The sequence below is a fragment of the Phyllobates terribilis genome, unplaced genomic scaffold (assembly GCF_046119375.1).
Source record: "Phyllobates terribilis strain yellow unplaced genomic scaffold, ASM4611937v1 Scaffold_11__3_contigs__length_659146591, whole genome shotgun sequence".
Lineage (NCBI taxonomy): Eukaryota > Metazoa > Chordata > Amphibia > Anura > Dendrobatidae > Phyllobates > Phyllobates terribilis.
Window position 1 is genome coordinate 511027045 of NW_027362771.1, and position 14011 is coordinate 511041055.

Consider the following 14011-nt stretch of genomic DNA (forward strand, 5'->3'; position numbering starts at 1 on the left):
CACCTTGCCATAAAGCAAAGGTGATAACTAAATGGCTCATGGAACAAAACATAGAGATTTTGGGTCCATGGCCGGGAAACTCCCCAGATCTTAATCCCATTGAGAACTTGTGGTCAATCATCAAGAGACGGGTGGACAAACAAAAACCAACAAATTCTGGCAAAATGCAAGCATTGATTATGCAAGAATGGACTGCTATCAGTCAGGATTTGGTCCAAAAGTTGATTGAGAGCATGCCAGGGAGAATTACAGAGGTCTTGAAGAAGAAGGGGCAACACTGCAAATATTGACTTGTTGCATTAACTCATTCTAACTGTCAATATAACCTATTGGTACTCATAATATGATTGCAATTATATTTCTGTATGTGATATAAACATCAGACAAACACTAATAAAAACCAGAGGCCAGCAGATCATGTGAAAATATAATTTTGGTGTCATTCTCAAAACTTTTGGCCATGACTGTATATAGCAGATTGCAGTGCATATAGCACAAGAGGCTCCATTCCAGTTCAGTCTGCTGCTGCTGTTAAACATTTCTAGACATAGGCCCAGGTCTCAGGGGCCAGGAATAATTTTTTGGGGGATCTTAATCCTCATTATTTGCTTAAAAAGCAATCCAGAGAACACCGTTTTTCTGCGTCATTTTCTTGTTGGCAGTGCAGAATACAGCCAGGTCCTTTCCATATTACAGAGCTAAAAATCCAGCTATTTAAAACTGTGGTTTCTTCGTCACACGGATCACATATACGTTTTCAGAAAATACTGCTATTTCTGGCCTCCATTAAAAATTTGTTTCAGTGTGCCAGCGAAGTTTTTGACACTGGTTTGCTGTTCAAAATAGTTACCTACAGGCCAGGTATTTAAAACTGTGGTTTCTCCGTCACACGGATCACATATACGTTTTCAGAAAATACTGCCATTTCTGGCTACCATTAAAAATTTGTTTCAGTGTGTCAGCTAAGTTTTTGACACCAGTTTGCTGTTCAAAATAGTTTCCTACAGGCCAGGTATTTAAAACTGTGGTTTCTCTGTCACACGGATCACATATAAGTTCGCTCCAAATTCAGCCATTTGTAGTCAGCGTGGAAGATATTGTCCTCCATTTAAAATGGGAAAGGCACGTGGCAAGGGATGGGGAACTGGACGTGTTGGTGATGATGCATGCAGAGGCCGAGGCTGTGGGCAAGCTGAAATTGTGCCACAACAAACACCCACATCTTCTCGCCCCCGACCTTCCTGTCCCAATTCCTAGGGGACCGCAGCACACCACTACTGAACCCAGAGCAGTGTCAAAAGGTTGTTGGTTGGATAGCAGATAATGCTTCTAGTCACTTTGCCGCCACCACCACCACCCTGTCTTCCACACGGTCTAGTCTCAGTAGGCGTGAGTCTGGACTGCATATTTGTCACCCTCATCCTCCTTCCTCCCACCATGTCGAGTGCCGGGAGACAACTGATGCCACACTTGGACACTCCAAAGAGCTGCTCACTTTTCCATTTATGGATTCGGGCCTCTCGCCCGGTCCACTTGAGGCAGGGCAAGAATCACAAAAGGTGGACGATGATGAGACACACTTGCCAGAAAATCAGGAGGAGCACCAGGGTACAGAAGTGGAAGACGAGGTGGTGGATGATATAGTAACTGACCCAACCTGACAGGAGGACATGCAGAGCGAGGACAGCAGCACACAGGGGGAGGGAGGCAGAGCACCCCAACAGGCAGGAAGAAGCAGTGTGGTGGCCGCAGACAGAAGGCAGGCAACTGTTCACCATAACACCAACACGAAGGAAGTTGCCAGTACAACTGTTAGGTCTTCCCGAGTCTGGTTGTTTTTTAAAGACTCTGCCGATAACCCCAAAAAGGCCATTTGCACCACCTGCCAGACCAGCATCATCAGGAGTGGCAAAACTACTAGCCTGACCACCACCTGCACGGTGAGGCACATGGCAGCAAAGCACCCAACTTTGTGGGCCAAACCCCAGGGGCCAGGAATAGTGTCTGCGGGTGGCACCACGGCTTCTTCCACTGTTGTGCATGCAAGCCAATCCCCTGTCCATGGTGCATGCAAAGATGCCTCCTGCCCTGCAACTGTCTTTGCACACTCTCAAGTAGCAGCATCAGGAAGCACATCCAGATCCTTGTCCCATCTTAGTGTTCAGTTGTCCATACCCCAGTCCTTGGAACACAAGCGCAAATATGCAGCCAACGTTCCACAGGCCACACTACTAAATTTCCACATTTCGCGACTGCTTATGCTTGAAATGTTGCCTTTTAGGCTCGTGGAGATGGAAGCATTCTGATGACGGCGGCCGTCCTTTGGTACTCGGTCCCCAGCAGCCACTATTCTCCCGGTGTGCCGTCACGCATTACACAAGCACGTGTCCCAAAACATTAGCCGTGCCCTCAACAACGCAGTTAGCGGAAAAGTCCACCTAGCCATGGAAACGTGGACAAGTGCTTGTGGGCAGGGATGGTACATCTCACTGACGGAACACTGGGTTAACATAGTGGAAGCTGGGACCCAGTCTAACCTTGGGATGGAACATGTCCTCCTGACGCCAAGGATTGCAGACCCTAGGTCAATCAGGGTTACCCCCACAGTCTACAGCTCCTGCACTTCACCATCCTCAGCCTCCTCCTCCTTTTCAGCCTCCATCTCCTAAATGACCACATCAGTCACAAGCTGGAAGCACTGCAGCACTGCCTCGGCCAAGCGGCAACAGGCTGTGCTGAAGCTAATATGCTTAGGTGACAAACCGCACAATGATGAAGAGTTGTGGACAGCTCTGAAAGAGCAGGCATATCTGTGGCTCACACCGCTGAACATACAGCCAGGCATGGTCGTGTGTGACAATGGCCGGAACCTGGTGGTGGCTCTGAGGCGAGGTGAGTTCACACACGTACCATGCCTGCCCATGTGCTTAACTTCATGGTTCAGCGGTTTCTCAAATCCTACCTGGAGCGTCCGGATCTGCTTTTTAAAGTACGCCACCTGTGTGCCCATTTTAGAAAGTCACCTACAGCTTCCTTCTGCTGCGTTTGCAGCTTCCGGTTCACAGATTCGTATGTGATGTCCCCACGCATTGGAAATCTACAATGCAGATGTTGGGAAGTATTTGTGAGCAGAAGAGGGCAGTTGTTAAGTACCAGCATCAACAAGGCTGCCGGTATTCAGTTCAGACTCCACACATAAGACCTCAGGAGTGGACATTAGTGATGAGAGAGCACTAAAATGCTCGGGTACTCGTTGCTCGGGTCGAGCAAATTGGAATACTCGGGTGCTCGACGCGAGCAACGAGCCCAATGTAAGACTATGGGAATCTCGAGCATCTTCCAGGCGGCTCCCCCCGGCGGTCTGCAGAGGGCCTAAAAATTGCCCAAATCGATATGAACAGTGCTCAAATGACATGGGGAAGACACCTGGAAGCATCTCTGACTCCCAGATCACTGCTGTCAACAACGTTGTCAGAGTATTACGCCACTTTTACAGACTCACAATAAAACATACAAAAACGAAACCAAAATGGATTTTCCTGGGAAATATGTTAAGGCACATTCTTTCCAGGGTAATGACTTGTATATAAGGCAAAATAAATAACCAAAAACAAAAATACTCCTCCACACCTTGGGCTATGTTCACACGTAGCATTTTTGATGCGTTTTTGCACTTTTGCATTTCTTTCGACCAAGACAAATGCATTCACTGGGAAATGTCATTTTAACATTTTACAACCTTATCTGGCCATGTGGTGTGTGACACATCATCAGACACATGCATACAGTGCTGAAAAGACATGGGAACAGCATGGGGAAGACCTCTGGAAGCATCTCTGACTCCCAGGTCACTGCCTAAAAGTGTGCCCATCATAAGTGTTCCTTGGCGCATGCGAAGATGCCTCCTGCCATGCACCTGTCATTGCAGACTTGCAACAATCACCGTCCACGTCCTTGTCCCAGTTCAGCGTTCAGTTGTCCCTACCTGATTCCTTGAAATGCAAGCGCAAGTATGCAGGCAGCCACCCACCCACCCACAGGCTGCAATTCTATACTGACAAATTTTTGACAGCTGCTTGCACTTGAAATGTGGCCTTTTAGGCTCGTGGAGGCAGAAGCTTTTCATAACCTCATGCCGGCGGCGGCAGGGTGTCCATACTCGGTCCCCAGCCGCCACTATATTTCCCAGTATCGCCTCCGCCTTCCACAAGTACGTGTCCCACAACATTACCCTTGCCCTCCCCAGTGCACTTACTTGGAAGGACCGCCTAACCACAAACACAGGTGGACAGGTGAATGTGGCCAGGGATGGTACGGAGCCAGTCCACAACTTTTTTTTGCTAAGAGTTGTATTTAGCTCGGTGAAAGGACTGGCAAAGTGGGAAACCGTATCAACCCTGCGTGTCATTTTTCCCAGGAAGTCCTGTAATTGAGCTTGTTGCAGAAGCGATGGCAGCCCGTCCAACATCAACTTGCACTTGTCGGTGGTGCTTTGACACGCACACATCTTTCTTTGAGCATTTAATTTCTTGAATACAGAGTTGGACAATAGCCTGATCTGTAATGCATTTTGAGAAATAACAAGCATAAGTGTGGCGCCCCTGAGGGTTCAGTCGCCACAGAGGTACTGCACCTCACCCAGAGGTGTGGTATCCCCTTCTCTCAGGTAAGGAGGGAGTGCTGCCCGGGATCCCAACACCTGCATCCAACACTTCACTGCTCCAGGCCGGCTGGAAGGGCAAGATGCAATGTGTTTTCCTGCTGATCCCTGACCCTGGCTGGAGTGGGGGGGAACCCAGAGGTAGGGGGGAACCAGTATTGGGTGTGGGTGGAGGAAGTAGTTTAAGGGAGCACTTTGGTAGGAGTATAAAATAGGGAAGCCATCTTAGGGTGGCAGTTGATAAGTGGAGTAGTGAGAGGACAGTTCAGAAGAACAGTCCGGGAGCAGAGTCTCAGTAGGGGCAATGCTCCACAAGTAGGGGCCTAGTGATAGAGGCCCAGGAGGGGAGCAGAGGAGTAGGCTCCGTTCTAAGAAGGGATCCTAGGGGGTACGGTGAGTGCAGGAAGGCACCCGTACACCCCGCATCTGACAGAAGACAGAGGGATCGTAGGCCGCAAGAAGGGGACCGGCCCCTGGCCCAGTCGTGTACTTCAAGTCTCGGCTGGAAAAAATGGAGGCTTCTGGCTTATATAGTCAGTTGCCGAAGCCGCATTCTAATCCCCAGGAGGGTCAAGCAGGTCCGGGAACTCCGACGCACAGGAGGGACTTCAGAGCACCCGAGCGGGATTGAGAGTGGGCAGCGCAGGGTAGGAGGGAGAAAGACTCAGCGTGAAGTCGGTCTAGCTATGAACACAAGAAAGTGGGGTTCTGTCCGGTACTCCTAATCTGCCTGAGGAAGTGCTGAACCCCTACCTGGTGAACGCAGCGCGACGTGGGAGGCTAGCACCCGTACAGTGCACCAGTGGAACTGTCATAAAAACTGTGAGTAAAGACTCGGATGACTGCACCGCACTGCCTCCGTCCATTCTTTATCTGCGCCATCTCTCCCTCCCGGCACTACAACGCCCAGCGCAACCACCATCTTCCTACACTGCCCTGGAGCTTGTTCTACCTGTGGAGAGCCACACCACCCCTGCTGCTGTAACACCAGCTCCAGAGGACTGCTCCGCAGCGGCGGCTCCTTTTGGCAGCAATCCTCAGGTGGCGTCACAAACTTTCCAAATTCCCTATATATATATTTCCCCCATTTTTAATGACCGCCCTGGGTCACGGACCGGGCCAGCCACCGTGATATCCCCCAGCAGCCAGAGGCCCAGCTGCCGAGTACCCCACGGCCCAGGGGGCGCGTCATAAGCATGGCCGATCCATATTAAAAAAGCAGCCATAGGGTGTCCGGGAACATTCCCCCACACTTTTCTTAGCCAGGGCTGCTTTTCGGCAGGGTTGGACGGACCCACCAGAGAACCGGAGACTCCTCCGGCGGGCCCTGGCTTCTCCTTCAGGAGAGTTCATAGCGCCGAGGTGAGGCCATGATGATGATAGAGGCCACCATCTGCTTAGTTTTCTGTTACTTGGAATGCAAGTGCAAGTATGCAACCAGCCACCCACAAACCCGCAGGCCGCAACACTAAACTGCCAGATTTCTGGCCAGCTATTTGCACTTGAAATATGACCTTTTAAGCTCGTGGAGGCGGAAGCTTTTCACAACCTCATGCCGGCGGCGGCCGGGTGTCCATACTCAGTCCCCAGCCACGACTATATTTCCCAGTATCGCCTCCGCCTGCCACAAGCACTGGTCCCACTACATTACCCGTGCCCTCCCCAGTGCACTCACTGGGAAAGACCGACTAACCACAAACACGTGGACAGGTGAATGTGCCCAGGGACGGTACGGAGCCAGTCCACAACTTTTTTTTGCTAAGAGTTGTATTTAGCTCGGTGAAAGGACTGGCATAGAGGGAAACCATATCTACCCTGCGTGTCATTTCTCCCAGGAAGTCCTCTAAAGCTGCTTGCACTTGAAATGTGGCCTGAACCTTACTGCTGGTACTTTTCTGTGGGAATTTGATTGCCTCCTACCAGCCTGGAATATTTCCAGCAAACCATGGTATGACGCCATGGTATTAGCACTGCCCCCAGTACCAGTAGCCATGCCGTCTCCAATTGCCTTCTCAGGAATTTTATTTGGTAGACTGAGTGGCTGCCCAAATACATTTTATCACAAAGGAGCTGAAGATAGTGGCAGTAGGTGCAAGGTTCTCCAGCCTGTTGGATATTAGAGGATGAACGGCAGCACATTGGATCACATTGGAGGTGCATGAGCTGAACAATGTGATTACATTGAGGTCAAATTGGTGATGCTGTTTTTTATACTAAAGAAAGATCCTATTGTTTTGTTTTTTTTACGTTATTTTTTAAGACAAATGCATTCACCAGGAAATGTCGTTTTAACATTTTACAACCTTATCTGGCAATGTGGTGTGTGACACATCATCAGACACATCCTATTCTATTTATGATGGAGGGACTCTGAAAGTCATAAAGCCTATTTTTATAGGGACATCTGACGGCCCTTACTATTCTTAAAAGACCAGCAGTCTGCCCTAGCTATTGTTAGAGAGCCATCAGTCAGCTATGCTTTGTTGTTCCCATTATTAACAAGTGGGTCTCCTATACTGTTATTGCTTATCCAGTGACTGCAAGGGCTGCCAAAAATTTGGATGCAACCCAATACCCCTTTGAAGAGACATAGAGGAGGGTCTCAGTAAAAAAAATGTTCCCATTATAAAGGAGCGGGTCTCCTATAGTGGTAATGCCCATGCTGTGACTGCAAGGGCTGCCAAAATTTGGGAAAAACCCCATTAAGAATTTAAAGACACATGGAGCAGGGCCACAGTAAAAGGTACGACATGTTCCCATTAGAAAGGAGAGGGTCTGCTATACAGTTATAGGGTATGCAGTGAGTCCAACGGCTAACCAATTTTAGGAAAAGCCCCACTAAGAATTTAAAGACACATAGAGCAGGGCCACAGTAACAAGGTACGACATGTTCCCATTAGAAAGGAGAGGGTCTGCTATACAGTTATAGGGTATGCAGTGAGTCCAACGGCTGACCAATTTTAGGAAAAACCCCACTAAGAATTTAAAGACACACGGAGCAGGGCCACAGTAACAAGGTACGACATGTTCCCATTAGAAAGGAGAGGGTCTTCTATACAGTTATAGGGTGTGCAGTGAGTCCAACGGCTGACCAATTTTAGGAAAAACTCCACTAAGAATTTAAAGACACACGTAGCAGTGCCACAGTAACAAGGTACGACATGTTCCCATTAGAAAGGAGAGGGTCTTCTATACAGTTATAGGGTATGCAGTGAGTCCAACGGCTGACCAATTTTAGGAAAAACCCCACTAAGAATTTAAAGACACATAGAGCAGTGCCACAGTAACAAGGTACGACATGTTCCCATTAGAAAGGAGAGGGTCTTCTATACATCTATAGGGTATGCAGTGAGTCCAACGGCTGACCAATTTTAGGAAAAACTCCACTAAGAATTTAAAGACACATAGAGCAGGGCCACAGTAACGACAAATTCCCATTAGAAAGGAGAGAGTATCCCATAGTGTTGGCCTATGCAGTGAATGCAAGGGCTGCCAAAAATTTGGAGGCACTTCAATGCCCCTTGGAAGAGACGTGGAGGAGGGCCTCAGAAAAAAATGTTCCCATTAGAAAGGAGCGGGCCTCCTATATTTGTAATGCCCATGCACTAAGTGTATGGGCTGACAAACATTTACCCTTGGGGGGTATACATGAACACACTGTATAAAAACATTTTTTACGGGCATCATAAACACCCTTTAAAAAATTATGTGGGTGTTGCATATCGGACCACGGTCACCCTGGTGATATGGTGGTGGAGGATGAGGAGAACGAGGAGGACAAGAGCAAATAGACAAAATCAGGAAGCGTATACACATGTGTGGGTGAGAAAAGGTGCATGGGAATACACCTCCCAAGAAAAGACACTGGATTGGAGTTTATGTTACGCTGCTATCATTCGGTGGTGTTGAGAAGTCTGGCCCAATCCAGCCCTTGTTCATTTTTATAAGAGTCAGCCTGTCAGCATTTTCAGTTGACAGGCGGATTCGCTTATTAGTTATAATTCCACCAGCGGCACTAAAAACGCTCTCTGATAAAAAGCAGGCGGCAGGGCAGGCCAGGACCTCCAAGGCATAGAGAGCCAGTTCATTCCACGTATCCAGCTTGGATACCCAATAATTATAAGGAACAGAGGAATCACGGAGGACGTTGGTACGGACGGCAAGGTACTCCCTCAGCATCTTCCCAAACGTTGCACTCCTTGTGATAGTACACCGCGCCTCAGGGCCTGTGCGATGGGAGGGTCTGAGAAAACTCTCCCAGAACTTTGACAGTGTTGCCCTGCCTCTGCTGGATTGAAGTTGTGTCTCTCTCGCCTGTACTCCTTGGTTGACCAACGAAGTGTGCCCTCTGCCGCCAGCGTTTTCAGATGGGAATTTTTTTAATAGTTCCGCAACAAGGGCCTTCTGGTACAGCCCCATTTTTGTACACCTGTTCGCCTCAAGAATAAGAGATAAGACAGAAGATGAGTGACCATGTTCTCCTCCTCCTCCTCCTCTCTGTCCTCTGGCCATCCACGCTGAACAGATGGTATGACAGCTGTGCAGATAGTACCGTCTATAGTGCATGAAACTAGCTCCTGTCCTTCCTCCTCCTCTTCCTCATTGTCACCCAATCCACGTTGGGATGAGATGAGGCTTGGCTGTGTGTAATCACCCTATATGGTTCTTTGCTCCATCTCATTGTGCTCCGCCTGCAATGCATCCTCTTTGATTGTGAGCAGAGAGCGTTTCAGAAGACAGAGAAGCGGGATGGTGATGCTAATTATGGCGTCATCGCCGCTCACCATCTTAGTGCAGTCCTCAAAGTTTTGGAGGATGGTACATATGTCTGACATCCATGTCCACTCCTGAGGTCTTATGTGTGGAGTCTGAACTGAATACGGACGGCCTTGTTGATGCTGGTACTCAACAACTGCCCTTCTGCTCCCAAATCCTTCCCAACATCTACCGTGTAGAGTTCCAACGCGTGGGGACAACACACACCAGTCTGTGAGCCGGAAGCTGCAAACGCTGCTGAAACACTGCAAGGACGGCGGAAGCTGTAGCTGACTTTCTAAAATGGGCACACAGGTGGCGTACTTTAACAAGCAGATCCGGCAGCTCCGGTTAGGATTTGAGAAACCGCTGAACCATGAGGTTAAGCACGTGGGCCAGGCATGGTACGTGTGTGAGCTGGCCTAACCTCAGAGCTGCCACCAGGTTCCGGCCATTGTCACACACAACCATGCCTGGCTGTAGGTTCAACGGTGTGAGCTGTCCACAACTCTTCAGTATTGTGCGGTTTTTCACGTAAGCATATTAGCTTCAGCATAGCCTTTTGCCGCTTGGCCGAGGCAGTGCTGCAGTGCTTCCAGCTAGTGACTGATATGGTCATTTCGGAGATGGAGGCTGAAGAGGAGGAGGAGGCTGAGGAGGATGAGGTGCAGGAGCTGTAGACCGTGGAGGCAACCCTGAATGACTTGGGCCCGCAATCCTTGGCATTGGGATGACGTGTTCCGTCCCAAGGTCCGACTGGGTCCCGGCTTCCACTATGTTAACCCAGTGTGCCGTCAACAAGATGTACCGTCCCTGCCCACAAGCACTTGTCCACGTGTCCGTGGTTAGGTCGACTTTACCGGTAACTGCGTTGTTGAGAGCACGACTAATGTTTTGGGACACGTGCTTGTGTAATGCGGGGAAGGCACACCGGGAGAAATAGTGGTGGCTGGGGACCGAGTACCGAGGGACGGCCGCCGCCATCAGGTTGCAGAATGCTTCCGTCTCCACGAGCCTAAAAGGCAACAATTCGAGCGCAAACAGTTGTGAAATTTGAGAATTTAGTAATGTGGCCTGTGGGGCGTTGGCTGCATATTTGCGCTTGCGTTCCAAGGACTGGGGTATGGACAACTGAACGCTGCGCTGGGACAATGATGTGGACATGCTTCCTGATGCTGCTACTTGAGAGTGTGCAACGATAGGTGCAGGGAAGGAGGCATCTTTGCATGCACCATGGACAGGGGATTGGCTTGCATGCACAACATCGGAAGAAGCAATGGTGCCACCCGCAGACACTGTTCCTGGACCCTGGGGTTCGGCCCACAAAGTCGGGTGCTTTGCTGTCATGTTCTTGATCAAGCTGGTAGTGGTCAGGCTGGTCGTTTTGCCACTCCCTGCTGATGCTGGCCTGGCAGGTGGTGCAAATGGCCTTTTTGGGGTTATCGGCAGAGTCTTTAAAAAACAACCAGACTCGGGAAGACCTAACAGTTGTACTGGCAACTTCCTTCGTGTTGGTGTTACGCGGAACAGTTGCCTGCCTTCTGTCTGTGGCCACCACACTGCTTCTTCCTGCCTGTTGGGGTGCTCTGCCTCCCTCCCCCTGTGTGCTGCTGTCCTCGCTCTGCATGCCCTCCTGCCAGGTTGGGTCAGTTACTATATCATCCACCACCTCGTCTTCTACTTCCGCACCCTGGTCCTACTCCTGACTTTCTGGCAATTGTGTCTCATCATCGTCCACCTCTTGTGACACTTTCCCACCGTCGCTTTCGTGTGACCGTGGCTGCTCAAATATTTGGGCATCGCTGCACGCGATCTCCTCTTGCCCTGCTTCAAGTGGACCGGGCGAGAGGCCTGAATCTATAAATGGAAAAGTGAACAGCTCTTCAGAGTGTCCAAGTGTGGGATCAGTTGTCTTTGGGTACTCGGCATGGTGGGAGGAAGGAGGATCAGGGTGAGGAATATGCGGTCCAGACTCACGGCTACTGAGACTTGACCGTGTGGAAGACAGGGTGGTGGTGGTGGTGGCTAAGTGACTGGAAGTATTATCCGCTATCCAACCAACAAATTTTTGAGACTGCTCTGGGTTCAATAGCGGTGTGCTGTAGTCCCCAAGAAATTGGGACAGGAAGGTCAGGCGAGAAGATGTGGGTATTTGTTGTGGCACAATTACGGCTTGCCCACGGACTTGTCCTCGGCCTCTGCATGCACCATTAGCATCACGTCCAGTTTCCCGTCCCTTGCCACATGCCTTGCCCATTTTAAATGGAGGACACGCTCACTACAAATGACTGAGTTTGGAGCGAACTTATATGTGATCGTGTGATGGAGAAAACAGTGTTTTAAATACCTGGCCTGTAGGTAAGTAGTTTGACCAGCAAACTGCGGTGAATTGCTTCACTGACACACTAAAGGAAATTTTTAATGGAGGCCAGAAATGGCAGTATTTTCTGACAACGTATATGTGATCCGTTTGACGGAGAAAACACAGTTTTAAATAGCAAAATTTCTAGCGCTCTAATATGGAAAGGACCTGGCTGTATTCTGCAGTACCAACTAGCAAATGGCGCAGAAAAAATGGTGTTCTCTTGATTGCTTTTTAAGCAAATAATGAGGATTAAGATCCAAAGAAAAGTATTCCTGGCCCCTGAGACCTGGGCCTTTGTATAGAAATATCTAACAGCAGCAGAAGGCAGAATTGGAATGGAGCCTCTTGTGCTATATGCACTGCAGTCTGCTATATACACTGCCTGCCTATATACCCTGCCTGCCTGATATCTCTGCAGATGGATTAGTCCTCTGAAGGACTGTTTGTTAAGATGGATATGTGTAATGTACGTTTTTTCTCCCTACACTACCTAATACACAATCAAATCTCTCCCTGACACAGCAGCAGCTCTGGCTACACTGTCTGATCCGGAGTGACTGTGACGAGGATGGCGGCGCCAGGTCTGATACAGACCTGATGACGCTTTGCGGCCAGCCAATCACTGTAATGCCCACAACCAACATGCCTACCACATTACAGTGCATGGCAGGCAATCCCTGCATGTTCATTGGCTCTCTAAAGAGCGCCAAACATGCAGGGAGGGGACCCAAGTTCCCGCAGTAGCGAGCATGCTCGCCCATCACTAGTGGACATGGATGTCAGACATATGTACCATCCTCCAACACTTTGAGGACTCCTCCAAGATGGTGAGCGGCGATGACACCATAATTAGCATCACCATCCTGCTTTTCTGTCTTCTGAAACGCTCTCTGCTCACAAAGAGGATGCATTGCAGGCGGAGCATGATGAGATGGAGCAAGGAGCCATACAAGGTGATTACACACAGCCAAGCCTCATCTCATCCCAATGTGGATTGGGTGGCAATGAGGAGGAGTAAGAACAGGAGCTAGTTTCCTGCGCTATAGATGGTACTACCTGCACAACTGTCATACCATCTGTTCAGCGTGGATGGCCTGAGGACAGAGAGAAGGAGGAGAGCATGGTCAGTAATCCTTTTGGTGAGGACACAGAAGTCTTGCCTGTTAACAGTCAGGCATGCATGGCTGAGTTTATGTTACGCTGCCTTTCCCATGACCCTCGCATTCTCAAAATTTTGGGTGACAATCATTACTGGCTGGTGACACTTCTAGACCCACGCTTTAGATCTCTTATTCCTGAGGCGCATAGGTCTACAACAATGGGGCAGTACCAGAAGGCCCTTGTTGCGGAACTATTAAAAAAATTCCCATCTGAAAACGCTGGCGGCAGAGGTTACAGTTCGTTAGACAACCAAGGACTATAGGCGAGAGAGACACAACTGCAATCCAGCAGAGGCAGGGGAACACTGTCAAAGTCCTGGGAGAATTTTCTCAGCCCCTCCCATCGCACAGGCCCTGAGTCACGGAATGAACTGGCTCTCTATGCCTCGGAGGTCCTGGCCTGCCCTGCCTCTAGCGTTTTATCAGAGCGGATTTTTAGTGCCGCTGGTGGAATTATAACTGATAAGCACATCCACCGGTCAACTGAAAATGCTGACTGGCTGACTCTTATAAAAATGAACAAGGGCTGGATTGGGCCAGACTTCTCAATACCACTGAATGATATCAGCTAACATAAACTCCAGTGTCTCTTTTTGGGAGGTGTATTCCCATGCACCTTTTCACACCCACATATGGGTATACGCTTCCTGATTTGGCTATTTGCTTTTGTCCTCCTCCTTCTCCTCATCCTCATCCTCCACCACCATATCACCAGGGTGACCGTGGTCCGTGATGCAACACCCACATAATTTTTTTAAAGGGTGTTTATGATGCCCGTAAAAATTTTTTATATGTTCATGTATACCTCCCAGCGCTAAATGTTTGTCCCTTTCTAATGGGAACATTTTTTTATGAGGCTCTTCCAAGGGATATTAGAGTGCCTCCCAATTTTTGGCAGCCGTTGCATTCACTGCATAGGCCAACACTATGCGAGACCCACTTCCTAATAATGGGAACATTTTTTCATGAGGCCCTCTACGTCTCTTCCAAGGGGCATTGGAGTGCCTCCCAATTTTTGGCAGCCCTTGCATTCACTGCATAAGCCAACACTATTGGAGACCCACTTCCTAA